The sequence below is a fragment of the Thermobia domestica genome, unplaced genomic scaffold (assembly GCF_964235325.1).
Source record: "Thermobia domestica unplaced genomic scaffold, izTheDome1.hap1.1 HAP1_SCAFFOLD_425, whole genome shotgun sequence".
NCBI classification, from domain to species: Eukaryota; Metazoa; Arthropoda; class Insecta; order Zygentoma; family Lepismatidae; genus Thermobia; species Thermobia domestica.
Genome location: NW_027656135.1, coordinates 21,387 through 35,346, shown reverse-complemented (window position 1 = coordinate 35,346; position 13,960 = coordinate 21,387).

The window sequence follows — 13,960 nt, the reverse complement described above, 5'->3', positions numbered from 1 at the left end:
TGATTTTGCATGAGTATGTGTTTCGTTATGAGACTCATATAGTGTGTCTCATCTCACGCTTTTAAAAAAATTATGACATATAATCTTTACCTTAGCAACTAAGACCAATTTCATACAATCTCCTGAGAAGCTTCGATCATTTGAATATCATGCTTTCAGTTCATATTCTCCAGACATCTCGTGGGAATAGGACCAAGGGGCTTAATCGCTTATGCTCTTTGAAGACAAAAATCAATCATTCAATCGACTGGGAAGCTTCTATCATGATAACTGATAGGACTCTGATCCGTCCACCAGTATGAGCATCCAAGACTATGAAGGCCAAGAGCATCTAGCTATTCAATACATAACGAAAAGCAAAAATCAATCAATCAATTGGAAAACTTCGATCATGATAACTGATAGGACTTACAATTGGGGAGCTTCGATCATGATAACTTCTGTGCTATCCGTAAAAGGCTATGAACATAGCAACTAAAGTCTTGTCGAAACTTGCCTCCCAATTCCAGGGGCTATGAACCTAGCAACTAAAGAGGAGTAGGGGTTACGGAGGTTCAAATAAACCAAAATTTTCCCACGCGTTTCTGTGCTAGCTGTAAAAGGCTATGAACATAGCAACTAAAGGCTTGTCGAAACTTGACTCCGACATATTCGGCTTTCCAGGAGAAGCAGGGGTGGCGGGGGTTCAAATAACTAAACAATATAAGATGAGGAGACGAAAAAAAGGCATGTTTTATCTTGTTTTTTACATCTGGTAGGCGTCCAAGAGTATACTTCCTTATTCTAGCATAGCAACACACTGGTTTACAACGATTTAAGCCCCATTGGAACGTTCCCACGGCCAAAATTTTCCCACGCTTATGAAGGCCCTCTATTCTACTCCCATGTCTTCATCAGCCTAGAGCAGCCCCTAGGCAGATGATAATACGCATTTGTTTTACTAATGTACCTTGTGTTGTCTCGTGCATCGCACATCGCCCCATCTCTCACTCTCATTGTTCATTGAATCTCGTTTGGCAGTCTGCCATTCCAAGATCATCTACTCAATAACCATATATATGTATTGTAACTCCATTCTTTATCTATTTATATCATCAATCTCCTTGAAACTCTTGTGCTTATATTTTGCTTAATCATTCCCTTATTTTCTTTTTGTGTACACTTATATGTATATTATGTTATTGTTGTTATGTTCTTATATTTTTCAAATATTCCTACCATTCCCATATGATTATGATCGAAAAGATCATAATGTCCTCGTTTGAAATAAAAATAAAATAAATGAATTAATAAAAGACCCTTAGCCCACCTATGCCTTACTCCTATATAGATAACCATTCCTTCACTTCTGTCACCTAAGAGAGGGTATAGCCCTCTAAAAGGAAGCTAGCCTTTGGCTAGCACTAAAAAAATTGCAGTTTCACACCCAACAGCTGAATGCACAAACAACACCAAATGTGGCTATTGTTCCCGCGAACATCCTACAAAAAACTGTCCAAACCTTGAAGAACCACCACGTTGTGATCGCTGTTCTGAACGTCACCCAACGTACAGCTATAAATGTAAAGCTAAGCCTCAGCCTGATCCTGCTAAGCCTGAACTCGTTGTCCCCATACGTTCAGTCGATGCACCAACTCCACCAGCAAATTCATTGCACCATCCAGTTACTGTCGAAGATCTACTCCGTTTTCTCACTATTTCACTACAGAACATCCACCCATTTCTTCGCAACCATATTCTAACTCAAATCATGCACGCAGCCAAACTGTTATTTAATCTACAACTACATGCAACGTATTCCGGACCAACAGTGCATTTTCAAATCCAACCACTTGAAGTTTGATATAGACAACTCTACCTACGGACTTATATGCACTTTCATTGTGAGTTACAATTTACTCTTCCTTAACATACGATCACTGTTGACGCATCAACTGCTCTTTACACAGCTCCTCTAGGAAGAACAAATTGCCGCATTTGCTCTTAATGAAACTTACCTTGCACCATATTTAACATGCTATATACCGAAGTATCACTTACTTCGACATGACGCATCAACTGGACCACGTCTCTACGGAGGCACAGCTATTGGTATTCGGCAAAGTCTCCCTTATCGTGCAGTTACTGTTCCACCTGCTCTTCACCTTCCTGAACATAACATGACGACAATTTATTTTAGAAGCAAAACCGTTACCTTTGTTACTATTTACTATCGTCCATTCAGAGCTTTCAGCTATGATTTCTTCTGCTATATTGATACCAACTTCCGGCATTACATTATCATGGCCGACCTCAATTTTCATAGTCGTTCCCAACGTGACAAAGACAACTTTCTCGATTTTGTTCGGAATGAAATACGAGCTGAATTTCATACTTTACCGAAGCCTACACGTCCTATCAGTCGCACTACTCCTGTCGTAGTCATAACTTCATCTTCACTATCTCAGTCTATTCACATATCTGTACTTGACTCCATTGGTAGCGACCATGTCCCCATCTAAGTCGAACTTCATTGTTCTCCCAACACTCAGCCGAAGCCTCCTCCTCAGAAGGTCTACTGCTACCAAAGGGCAAATTGGAAACAATATCCACCGATTTAGACACTGCCGTAACTACGCTCACAATGCCTAGTACGCAATACGAACTCGATCAAACAATCACTGGACTTACTACAGCTCTTCAAGACGCAGTACAACATTCTTTTCCAACAATCGAAGTTCAGCTACACAAACCTAAGTTACCTCCGCAACATTTACCATTTATTTCAGCATTCCGGAGAGCTTTCCGTGAATTTCTCACCACGGGTAACCTTGAAGCGCTTCAGCTTCATCGCCAGTACCTAAGGATCACTCATAATTATATCGTTGCGTTCAAGAGACGCCACTGGATTCAAACTTGCAACACACTAGCTAATGAAACACATCCTACAAAATATTGGCGCAAGTTCCATCAATTAACAGGTAGAGTTTCTCGTAGGCCTTACCCCATTGTTCACAATCATCAAGCAGTCCTTGCGGATGCAGAAAAGGCTAATATGTTTGCTTCCTATTTTCAAAATATCTTTACACCTCTACCCGGTTGGCATACACCAGATCGCTTGCAATCAACTATAAACCGACATACCGATGCAGCTTCTCCTTTCTTTCTCCCATCTGCTGATCATGTTTTAGAACCAAATAATCCTCTAACCATGCCGATTCAACCCGAAACTCTTAGTAATACACTTAAAGGTAAACGGAATACTGCACCAGGATTTGACTCTGTTACATATGTACTCATCAGACAAGCGCCTCACTCTTTTCTACTCTTTCTTAGCACCATTTATACCTTTATTCTGTGAACTGGATATATTCCACTAGACTGGAAATACTCAAAAGTGTTTCTCTTTCCTAAACCAAAGAAACCTCCATCAGAAGTCACATTCTATCGTCCTATTCACCTCACCAGTTGTCTCTGCAAAATCTTGGAAAGACTCCTTGTCCGTCGCATGCACGACCATCTTCATTCACATAATCTTCTTCCAATACACCAAGCTGGATTTCGACCAAATTTTAATATTCAAGATCAATTATTCCGTCTCACCACAGCTATTTACAATCAATATATTACAGGTTTTCCTTCTTGCCTTATAACATTTGATTTGGAAAAGGCTTTTGACAAAGTTTGGCACCCTGGCTTACTATATAAACTTCGTAACTTTCTTCTGCCAACTTCGTACATCCGCTTCATACACTCCTTCTTAATAGGACGACTAGATTATATCTGAATCAATGGAACGCTATTTCGTCCTCTCTTGCTGCAATCTGGTGTACCACAAGGCTCATCATTGTGTCCTTTATTATACTTATTGTATGTCGCTGATCTTGTTATTCCTAATAACACCACAATATTTCAGTTTGCTGACGACAGTGCTTTTTTCACATCTGGCCGCACCGTACAATCTCTTAATAAAACCATGCAAGTAGCCATTGATGCATTTGTGCGATGGTGTCATGTTTGGAGGTTAAATATTAATTCTTCCAAAACACAAACCATAGTTTTCTTACCACGTCGGCGCCGTTCACGAGTATATCGAAACCCGAATCTACTTCGCCTTCAGGTTGATCTTACGCCTATTCCGGTTTCAAGTACTATTACGTATCTCGGTGTCATTTTTGAAACTCATCTTACCTGGACTCCACATCTCACCAAAGTCAAAGGTCAAGCGCAAAATCGACTTAATCTTTTCAAACGATTAGTGGGCACAACCTGGGGATTAGGGGCACATACCGTTCTCAATTAATATAAATCCTTCATGCGGAGTACATTAACCTATGGACATACAGCCTGGACATCTGTGCCCCTAAAATTCTATCAAAAACTTGCTATACTAGAACGCCATGCTATACGCCTGGCATACCGCATAAGCCTACCTCATCCAACACGTTTACTTTATGAGATGATCGATTTTCCGCAATTATAAACGCACCTCGAACAATTGCGTATACGTTACGTCAGCAAACGTATGACACAGCCCCATCCTATCATACTTGATATACTCCGCTACGACCGTGACAACGATGCACCACTAACTTTCATTGACACCCCTCTACAACACCTTATGACATTATATCATTTACAGTTAGATGATGACATATTGAACCCCGAAATCTATACAATCTACCGACCGCATGAACTTTCATCTCATACCTATCCATCATATGCACAGTAATACCTATTAAAAAGGGCCTCCTTCGTCTTCATCAGTTCCTGAATCGCCCCAGGAACACAAGATAACTTCATTCGTCTGAACTAACATAACCTTGTGATTTGACGTCCAAAGCACTGCATTTCATCCATTCATTACAGTTGTTAATTTTATTACTGCAGCCCTAAACTTTCTTTTCCTCTCATAATTTGTGTTTATGTAATAGCTGCCAATATTCTCTTCTAGCCATTAACCTATTAATGTTTGTGTTATTCATATATTTTTTTCTCCTGGAATCATTTCAATCCATATATGTTTAATATTAATGTGATGAATAAAGAAATAATAAACCTGGCAACCCTTAGACCACCTACATTTCCATAGAGACACTTGATCTACATTACAACACTTACCCGAAGAAAGGGCACAACCCTTTAAACGGGACGACGAATAAAAAAATCTTTGCAGTTATAGATGGTGTTACTGCGTAAGACACCAAATATATAAACTCCTTTTTTCATTGCATCTCGAATTTGCTTTTACATCACCTCTGTACTACATGTAAGTCATCTGGGTACTGCTTCAAATCACCTCTATTGTACATGTAAATAATCTGGGTACTGCCTGTAAATCACCTCTCTCCTACATGTAAATCACCTGTGTGTTACGTGTAAATCATCTCTGTCCTACATGTAAATCATTTGGGTACTGCGTGTAAATCACTTATGTGCTACGTGTAAATCACCTCTGTCCTACATGTAAATCACCTGGGTACTGCGTGTAAATCACCTGGTTACTGCGTGTAAATCACCTGTGTGCTACACGTAAATCACCTGTGTGCTACGTGTAAATCACCGCTGTCCTACATGTAAATCACCTGTGAACTACATGTAATTCGAATACATGCTACTTGTAAATCACCTGCGCGATAGGTGTAAATCATTTGTGCATGACGTGTACGTGTGCATTGCACATGTTCTGTGCACGTGAAGATGTTGAATAGGACCTGGCATGTATATGTGCATCACATGTACGAGGCGTGCATTTATACAGATGATGCACATGTTGCATCCGTGCAATTGTACAGCGGGGGACACTTCTAAATGGTACAGCGATATGGAGATTTACGGCTAAGGTGTACCATTTAGAAGTGTCCCCCGCTGTACATGTACTATACGGGTACTGTACGTGCATTGTGCCGTCTGGGATTATGTCGAGCATTAATGATAATGTAGTCTAATAGTCTTTTTGATTTCAGGTTTCCATTCATTGCTATCCCAGTGTGATGCCTAGAGTAAGACCCCCACAGTCCTAGTATCTGGCGATACCAAAGGGTCCAGATCACAGCTTGTCGGCCCCATCCAGGGCTGATTCAGAGAGACGATACGGAAATCGATTTTTTGCGATCCAATTTCTATTAGTAGACAACAGTTATCTAAAATCGGAACCTCCATGCGGATATAGAACATCTCTGTGCCACAAAAACTTATGAACTTCTGCAGTGCAAGGGAATTTCTTTCATCTACAGAGAGACTCCCATTTACAAACATCAGTTCATTTCTTACAGGTGAAAAACTCTTCTCGTGCCAGAACAAACACAAAATTTGGACAAGTGATAATTCTCATAAGCAAAAGGAATAAAATTCTTTCCAATCGGTGTTGTGACATTTCATAAGAAGTTTTCAGAAAAAATCTATTTTTTTCACGAATGTTTATCCTATATCAGGGTACTTCACAACCACAATTAATTATTTTTTACGATGTCCCATGGCGACGCAGCGGCTGCAGCATTTTGCGTATTCATTCGATTTTAGGCGCTTACGTTGTTTTGAATATCTCAGCATGTATTTGTCCTACCAAACTGAAAATTGCTGGACGTCTCCAACTCGTGTAGAGCTAAAACTTTTATCTCTTAAAATTTTTGCCTAAAACCAGTTTAAAGGTGTTATATCAGGACATACGGTAGCAACATTTTGGACATTAAAGGCATGTTTTGGAAGAGGAAACACCTAACGTGGACTTCTGAATTTGTGTGTGTGTGTAGTCAGGGGTCATAAGTTAATACACAAATATTTACAGACCTCTAGCTGCTCCCAAAGACCTGAAAAAATCGTAAAGTTAGGGAATTTTCCAATTTGTATGTTTCACTGTCCAATATCTCCAATGGCTCTGGATAAAAAAATATGAAATTTTGTTAGTAGTTAGTCCTTTAGTATACCATAACAAACAACAAGACGAGTTTTGTTTTCTGAGCAGAAGGGGGTCAAAATATTAATTAATGACGCCATACTCTAGGAGGTGTTTGTAAAGCAGAATAAAAAAATTTCGGTTTATACTAGACCCAATCCCAATTGGGATGTCATATCACATTGAGTATAATAGTATACTAAGGAGGAGTAGGAATGAGTTCGAATTTTTGAAAAAAAAATAGTATCTCACGAGCCGCTCAACTTAGAAATCTCAAATTCGGCATTTTTCAAATAATCAGATAGCCTAGCTATTTTAGCTTTTTTGATAATTCCCTTCAGATTCTAGAATCTTCTAACATTCAATTTCCTTACACACACTCCAGGATGAAAAAGGAATTCAATTGTATCTTCAAATCCAATTCTATCAATCAGTATAACAGGTTTATTGCATCAATTTAAAAAAAAATATTAGGTTTGCTGATTTATTTGTTTCCTTTCAAAATACGAAGTAAACACATTATCATGTCTGGTTTTGTAAAACACATCATTTCATTGCTTCGGAGTTTCGATCAAGACAATTAACAATATAGACATGCTTAATCCTTCTCTTCTGGGCGATGCAGTCGAGAAATAATTATAGCATGTATTTTTTTTTTAGCAAAATGATACGTATAAATGAAAATTGAGAGGAAGGATACCATTAAACCAGTTATTATCACTAATAATTACAAAATATATTGTTTTGTGAATACACCTCCTTTTATTTTGAACATCCTCCTAATCAAAAGTTCCTGGCATATGTATTGATTCCCTTTTTAGTGGGAGGGCGAGCTTTTAATATATGATGAGTTGGTAGTGTATTGATATGTAAAAATACTCGAAAACATTTGATATTATTGTCGCATCCATAGTTTGGAAGTCACTAAGATGAATAGCAACCTTCCCGAAGCTGTTTAAGTCTAAGCGTTGTCCCTATCTACATGGTGGGGATGAAAGTTAAAATGTCCGAATTCATTAAGATTAGTGTAGAACTCATAGCTTTTGGGGTCGCTAGATGAATAGTGGCAATCTCTAATATGTTCAAATAGTGTTGCTTATGGGACAAGAAATAAGGTTTTCTCGTCGTCTCGTCTCAATTATGGAAGACTTATTTCTCGTCTTGATTATCGTGATGATTTCTCGTCTCATCTAAAATTTACTCGGTTTGTTTTGTAAATTTATTTATGTTCTGATATTTCTTAATTTCATCCACAATTTGAGATTCCCTCCTCATTACAAGAAGTTTACGAAAGTGTAGTATAAGAAAAATTTAGACTATGTTAATTTTTGTAGCAGTAGTGTGGCCAGGGAGAATTCGGGGATATACACCCCGAAAGTTGTTTTTTCAATTCCTCCATTATTATCTTTGTCAAAGTTAGAGCTAGGCAATTTTAGAACTGTCAAAGTTAATAGCTTATGCTATTCTTATTTTCAGTATACTGTATTTTTAAAGTATTTTATTGATATTTATGATTTAAAACATGTTTATGTGCTCTTGCTATTTCTCTATTGAAAGTCTTTAAACGCCCCTTGTGCCACCAGTGACCCACTTTATTTTTCACTACGTTACATGGGCTTTATCATTCATTTAGCCAAACCCCCGTTGTTCCACTTCAGGCACACTACACGTTCTCTTGTTGTACGAATTTCGTTTAGTTTTCTTCTCAGGTTTTCGATGTAACACTGTATTGTTCAATGCAGTTGCTAACGAATAAAACTGGTCTTGGGCGTTTGTGGGTTAAATATAACAAAATTTTCTTGAAGAAGTCATTGAAGTGGTGGGAGAATCTAAAGGCTAAAATTTGTAAAAAAATTAAGCCTAAAACGACGTTTACGGAGAAGCGTTCCCAGACAACTCACTATCCTGTCGGTATTCCATACCACTGGTGCAAAAAGAAATAGCGGTTTTTCGGTTTTTAAAATAACCGACAGAGACTTCTCTAAAACCGGGAAGATTATAAAACAGTTCCGATTTCGAGAGTAAATTGTTTCGAATTTAAAAACTGTTGCGTTTGTAACTGAAGCCGATTTGTAATAGAAAACCGAAGCGTTTTTAGTAGAAGAACGAACCGGTTTAAAACGGAAAACGGTTTTGGTGAATTCGGATAGTGAGAGAATTTAAAATTTTAAAATGTTTTTGAACATAGTTCTTAAAATAAATTAAACTTTAGTGTTGACTTGCGCGGTAGTTTATAATTGTTCGTGTGTACAGCGTAGCTGGTACTTTAGGCTAGCATATTAACATAAGTATTTGCAACCGTAACTGCAGCCGATAACAAAAGGCCAAGCATGACACAAGCAAGAAATGTCAGATATACTCTCACTCACATATCAGTGTATCAAAACTCTTTTTAAAAAGTAGCTGCTTTTGCAGTAGATACACAAAGAAAGTAAGACTGACTTAGAATAACATTAGAGGTATGCAAATTTATTTTTATCCGTTAAACTTCTTACGATAATGTGAGTTTGGCAACATGAGCTCAGTTGTTGCCAGGTCGGTGGAAGCGGTATGACAGTTTTGATTCATTGTGTTCTGTGATAGTTCGGTGAGTTTTGGTGTGCGCATTTCTTCTGTTTTGTTTCATTTTGTTATTTTCTTGGTATAGTTATTCCGTGCGTTATTTGTGTGTTATTTTTAGTGTTGTTATTATTTAATTTTGTGTTTAACTGCTACAGTGCTATTTTTGGAGACTGGCTAAAATTAACACATTGTTATAAGAAGCAAAGAAAGGAAGGGAAACATCATTCTACAGGTGAAAAAACACGTTATTAAACGTCATATTTTCAAAACTAGACAGTGAAACTGGAGAGAGCGTTTGTCCTTAGGTGTCAAGGAACCTCTAGAAAGGCAGGAGAGTAATAGTGATTCATACCATGTCTTTGTGTGGGTTAATTCGAAAAAACAATCGACAGTTCCGACAGTGCAGTCACTTCTAGGGTCACCGTACGCCACCGGAGAGGCTTCGTGTTTATATCTTTAGGTGTGTACTCATCTCCTGACTCCGATGTGTAATTCTATGTTTCATATTACACAAGAAACTAGCCTCATTGTCCAATACGATCCTCACAAGGAACAACGAGAACCAACCCAGAAGCACGGATTGCTTAGTTGTGAGGTTGCGTATCTCCGGTGACCGACGGGCCCCTCGGCCATTGTGGTATGGGGGAAACATGCGGACATGCTAATTTCCGAATATGAAATCTCCGATGTCATATTTGAAGTTGTTCCAGTGCCAAGACCCAAAACAACTAGAAACTGCACGTAGCTCTCGGCTATTTCGCTTCATGCGTCAGTTGAGCTGGGTTTGTGTGTGTGTCAGGGAACATGTTGAACTGTGCCTATCCCATAATACTCCTAGCTACGGGTCTGATCCATAAGACAACTAAGCCCAATAATGGGTTTCAACTGGAACCAAACCAAGCTCAGCTGAAGCACGGGTTGAAATAGCCGAGATGGATCACCAGCGTCTGTCTATTTTGAGCACTGGCAGAACTTCAAATGTGACATGTCTAAAACTAACGTGTCCCCACGTTCTCCCCATATCCACCATGCCCGAGGGGCCCTTCGGTCACTGGGAATACTCGTCCCCACAAGTAATCAGTCCGTTCTTCTGCGTTTCTCGTCACTTCTTCCTACTGGATAATGGGGCTGGTTTCTTGGGTAATATGCGGCATAGAATTACGCGTCAGAGTCATGAGATGATAACAGACCCACAAATTTCCACAGGAATCCTCTTCAGTGGCACACGGTGACCCAAGAAGGGACTACACTCTAGGGACCGTGTATCAGTTTTTCGACTCCTGTGCAAACACACCTCACTTTGTGACATCAATACTAAGGTATTCGTGACCTACAGAGCCTACCGGTTCTCTACATACTTATATTGACCATGGTACTCAGCGGTCAAGAAGGTAGGGAATCACTGGAGATGCCTTTAAACTTGCCATGTAATTAAGCTTACAGTATAAATTTTATCTTAATTTTACTCAAAACTACATTACTTGATTGCCTTATGAATGAACGCTCCATACAATAAACACAAGCTTTACGAATTAGTATAACAGAAAACAGTAGATATGAAATGCGAAGCACTGTATTTTATGTTTCTCACATTGTTTCTTAACTAATATGGATCGTTTTCGACTATTTTTACAAATCAATCCACTACTAATTTCCAAAGTATAGAAAATGAACCTTCTTATTTTCGTAAATGCTTTTAATGCTAGGACACGATCTGTTTATTTATAATAAAGAATTATGATACTGGATTCCAGCTCTCTAAATTGAACGACTTGTGAGATACCTAATTCTTCGCAGAATTTCGGACCCCTAACCACTTAGGATATGTATTATAATGAAAGCGATAACCATGTGATAACTTCCCACTTGGTATTGGGATCTAACTATATGCCAAAAGTCATTTAATTTGACTTTCCAATGTGGCTGTGATGATCTCGCACATATAGTTGCATGCATTCTTTTATGTAATAATTCATATATTACAGGTGATTCAAAAATATTTTTTCCAGTAGTTAGCTCCTCTAAAAACTCACAGGCTGCGCGTCAAAGGCCAAGTAATAAGTCCTATTGCTATTATTAAAAAGAATTATGAAAGAAGGAGGAAAAGAGAGGCCTTGAAAATAAAACGTAGACAAATTCATCAGAAGAAGCTGCCCAGAATTCATTGAGCAGATAGGATCGGTTGGTCGTAATACGTCGGTGAGTCCGAGTGGATCGATGTGTCGGAAAGGTTCAGAATTGGTCGGTGGGTCAGAGTGGTTTACGGTGGGTGGTGAGTCGCAGTGGGTCACGTTCTGTTCACCCACGACCCACTGACCCACTCACAAATCTTGATCCACTTGACCCACTGACTGACTAACTGACCCTCTCCATCTAAGTACTACACACACGGATAAAGCAGTCACATATGTAGCTTAACCTTGTGAGTTTACTTAACCTCCACTACTTTAAGATAATCTACAAAACATACAAGAAAGTAATTATTAAGAACAATTGTCAACATACGGAAATGTTTTTTGGAGAAAAACTAATCATTGCTATCCGAGAATCGAACCTAGGATGCTCCATTCAAGATGCAGACAGCTTACAGATTTATTCACAGTAGAACTTGCAATTTCAGGATTCGAAGCTTTATTTATACTGTATTACGTAACAACGCCACCAGATGTCGTTACTGGTGCAATCACCGCCTTGAAGACCCCTTTCGTAGTTAGTAAATCACTTTTAATCCTCTATCAATCCGATATCGGATTGGTTCAGCGATATATATTGACAACAGTAAGTTTCCAAGGATATAGATTAATTCATTATTGAATTTAATTTAGAGAACAAATGTTTTTGTGAAAGCAAGGGACCTACGAGCAATAGATGGTTAAAGGCCGTAAAAAAATCAAATTCCAGATGGAGCTGAGGTAACTAACCGACCTACAGTGTCTGATTTAACAGCAAGTTTGATAATAGAGGGTGTAATGGCTGATTTAAGAACACACTTGATGTTGCCTGTGTAGCTAAGTGAACAGCGTGCATGACTGTCACTCTAAGGTTCCTGTGTTCGAATCCCAGCCTGGATTAAAATTATAATTTTGAAAGAAATTAAACATTGTAAATGAGGTTCCCGATTCATACTGAAAGAGATTTATCCCATAAAGAGAGAAAAACCCAAGGACAGACACAGGAGACATGGGTAAAGACGCAGACTCTTTATCCTTAAGCGTTAAATTTTAATTTATTCCCATGTCTTTCGCTCTTTTCTCTCCCTCTTTCCTTCTTTTCTAATTTTGTTTAGCTTTCCATACTTTTTCGGTCTCTGCATGATTCGTATTATTATTTGGTTTCCTTTGCATTAATTCCAATCTCTTAGAACTTAACGTGAATGGAATTTCTGCAGATTTATCTCGTGATTGTTTCTCTAAATGATGCTCTCAGATAGTAATACTTTTTCCTCCAAGTGGAGAAATATCCTGGCATGTTATGTTTTCGGGTATTATTTGCTGTCATGTTGGTTGTGCAACTATCAGGCCTACAGTGAAACTATTCTGCTACTGGAAAAGCTATGATTTCTTATAAATCCAACCTCCAAATTCTATACTTTCTGGCTGTACATCCGGTTAGGTAAATTAGAGTTTAAAAATTCATGATTAATCAGTATAAATATGGTGGTTATGAAATCGACTCGGCTCAAGCCTTCGCCTTTTAGTAAAGTGATATCAAAATGGATTATGTTTTCAAGTAGTATGTGCCATATCTGATCCCTGATATTACAATGATATATAAGATCACGAAAAAACTAGCATTATACAGATGTTTCCTTTTTAAAGAAAAAACCAATTTGTATAAGATCTATCTTTATACTTACAGAAGATTTTAGCAGACTAGTTATTCAGTGTATTTTTCATTTCTTAAAGTTCATTGTAGTTACCATATATATTAAAATTTACGTGCCATCTGTGATGGAGAACATTAAGAAAGAAGTGGATGTTCAAATTTTATTAGTATTAGTATTAGTATTAATAGTAGTAGTATTAATATTAATATTAGTATTATTAGTATTACTTAGCTTCTGTTTAGCCGGATTATTAGCACGCACACAGTCAGAGGTTTTATTCTCTGTAGGGGGAATAAAATTTTCCTGGTATTGGCCCGGTGTCATGAGCCAATTAGAGAGCTACTTGAATTAAGAAGTACAAACTCTGATCCAGGAAGCCAGAAATAATGGCGCGTGGAAACGAATACTCTGACTACGCATCGCAAAATTGAGCATGAATCAACATGTTCTTTCATGAGTTGTAGCACTGGGAAATTTAATTTAGCACTTCTTATCATTTTTTAAAGTATTTCAATATTGTGTAAGTAGATGAAACAGAAGAGTATATGATTTGCTCCTTATCTGTCTGTCATGAATTTGTATCACTTTTGTGTATTAAAAGATACCATCCTGTCACAAGAGCCGGTAACGTAATCTGGTTTTCCACATGACCCACATTTCAGCCGGTGACGCCACATAATGCTTGGCGTATGTAAGAG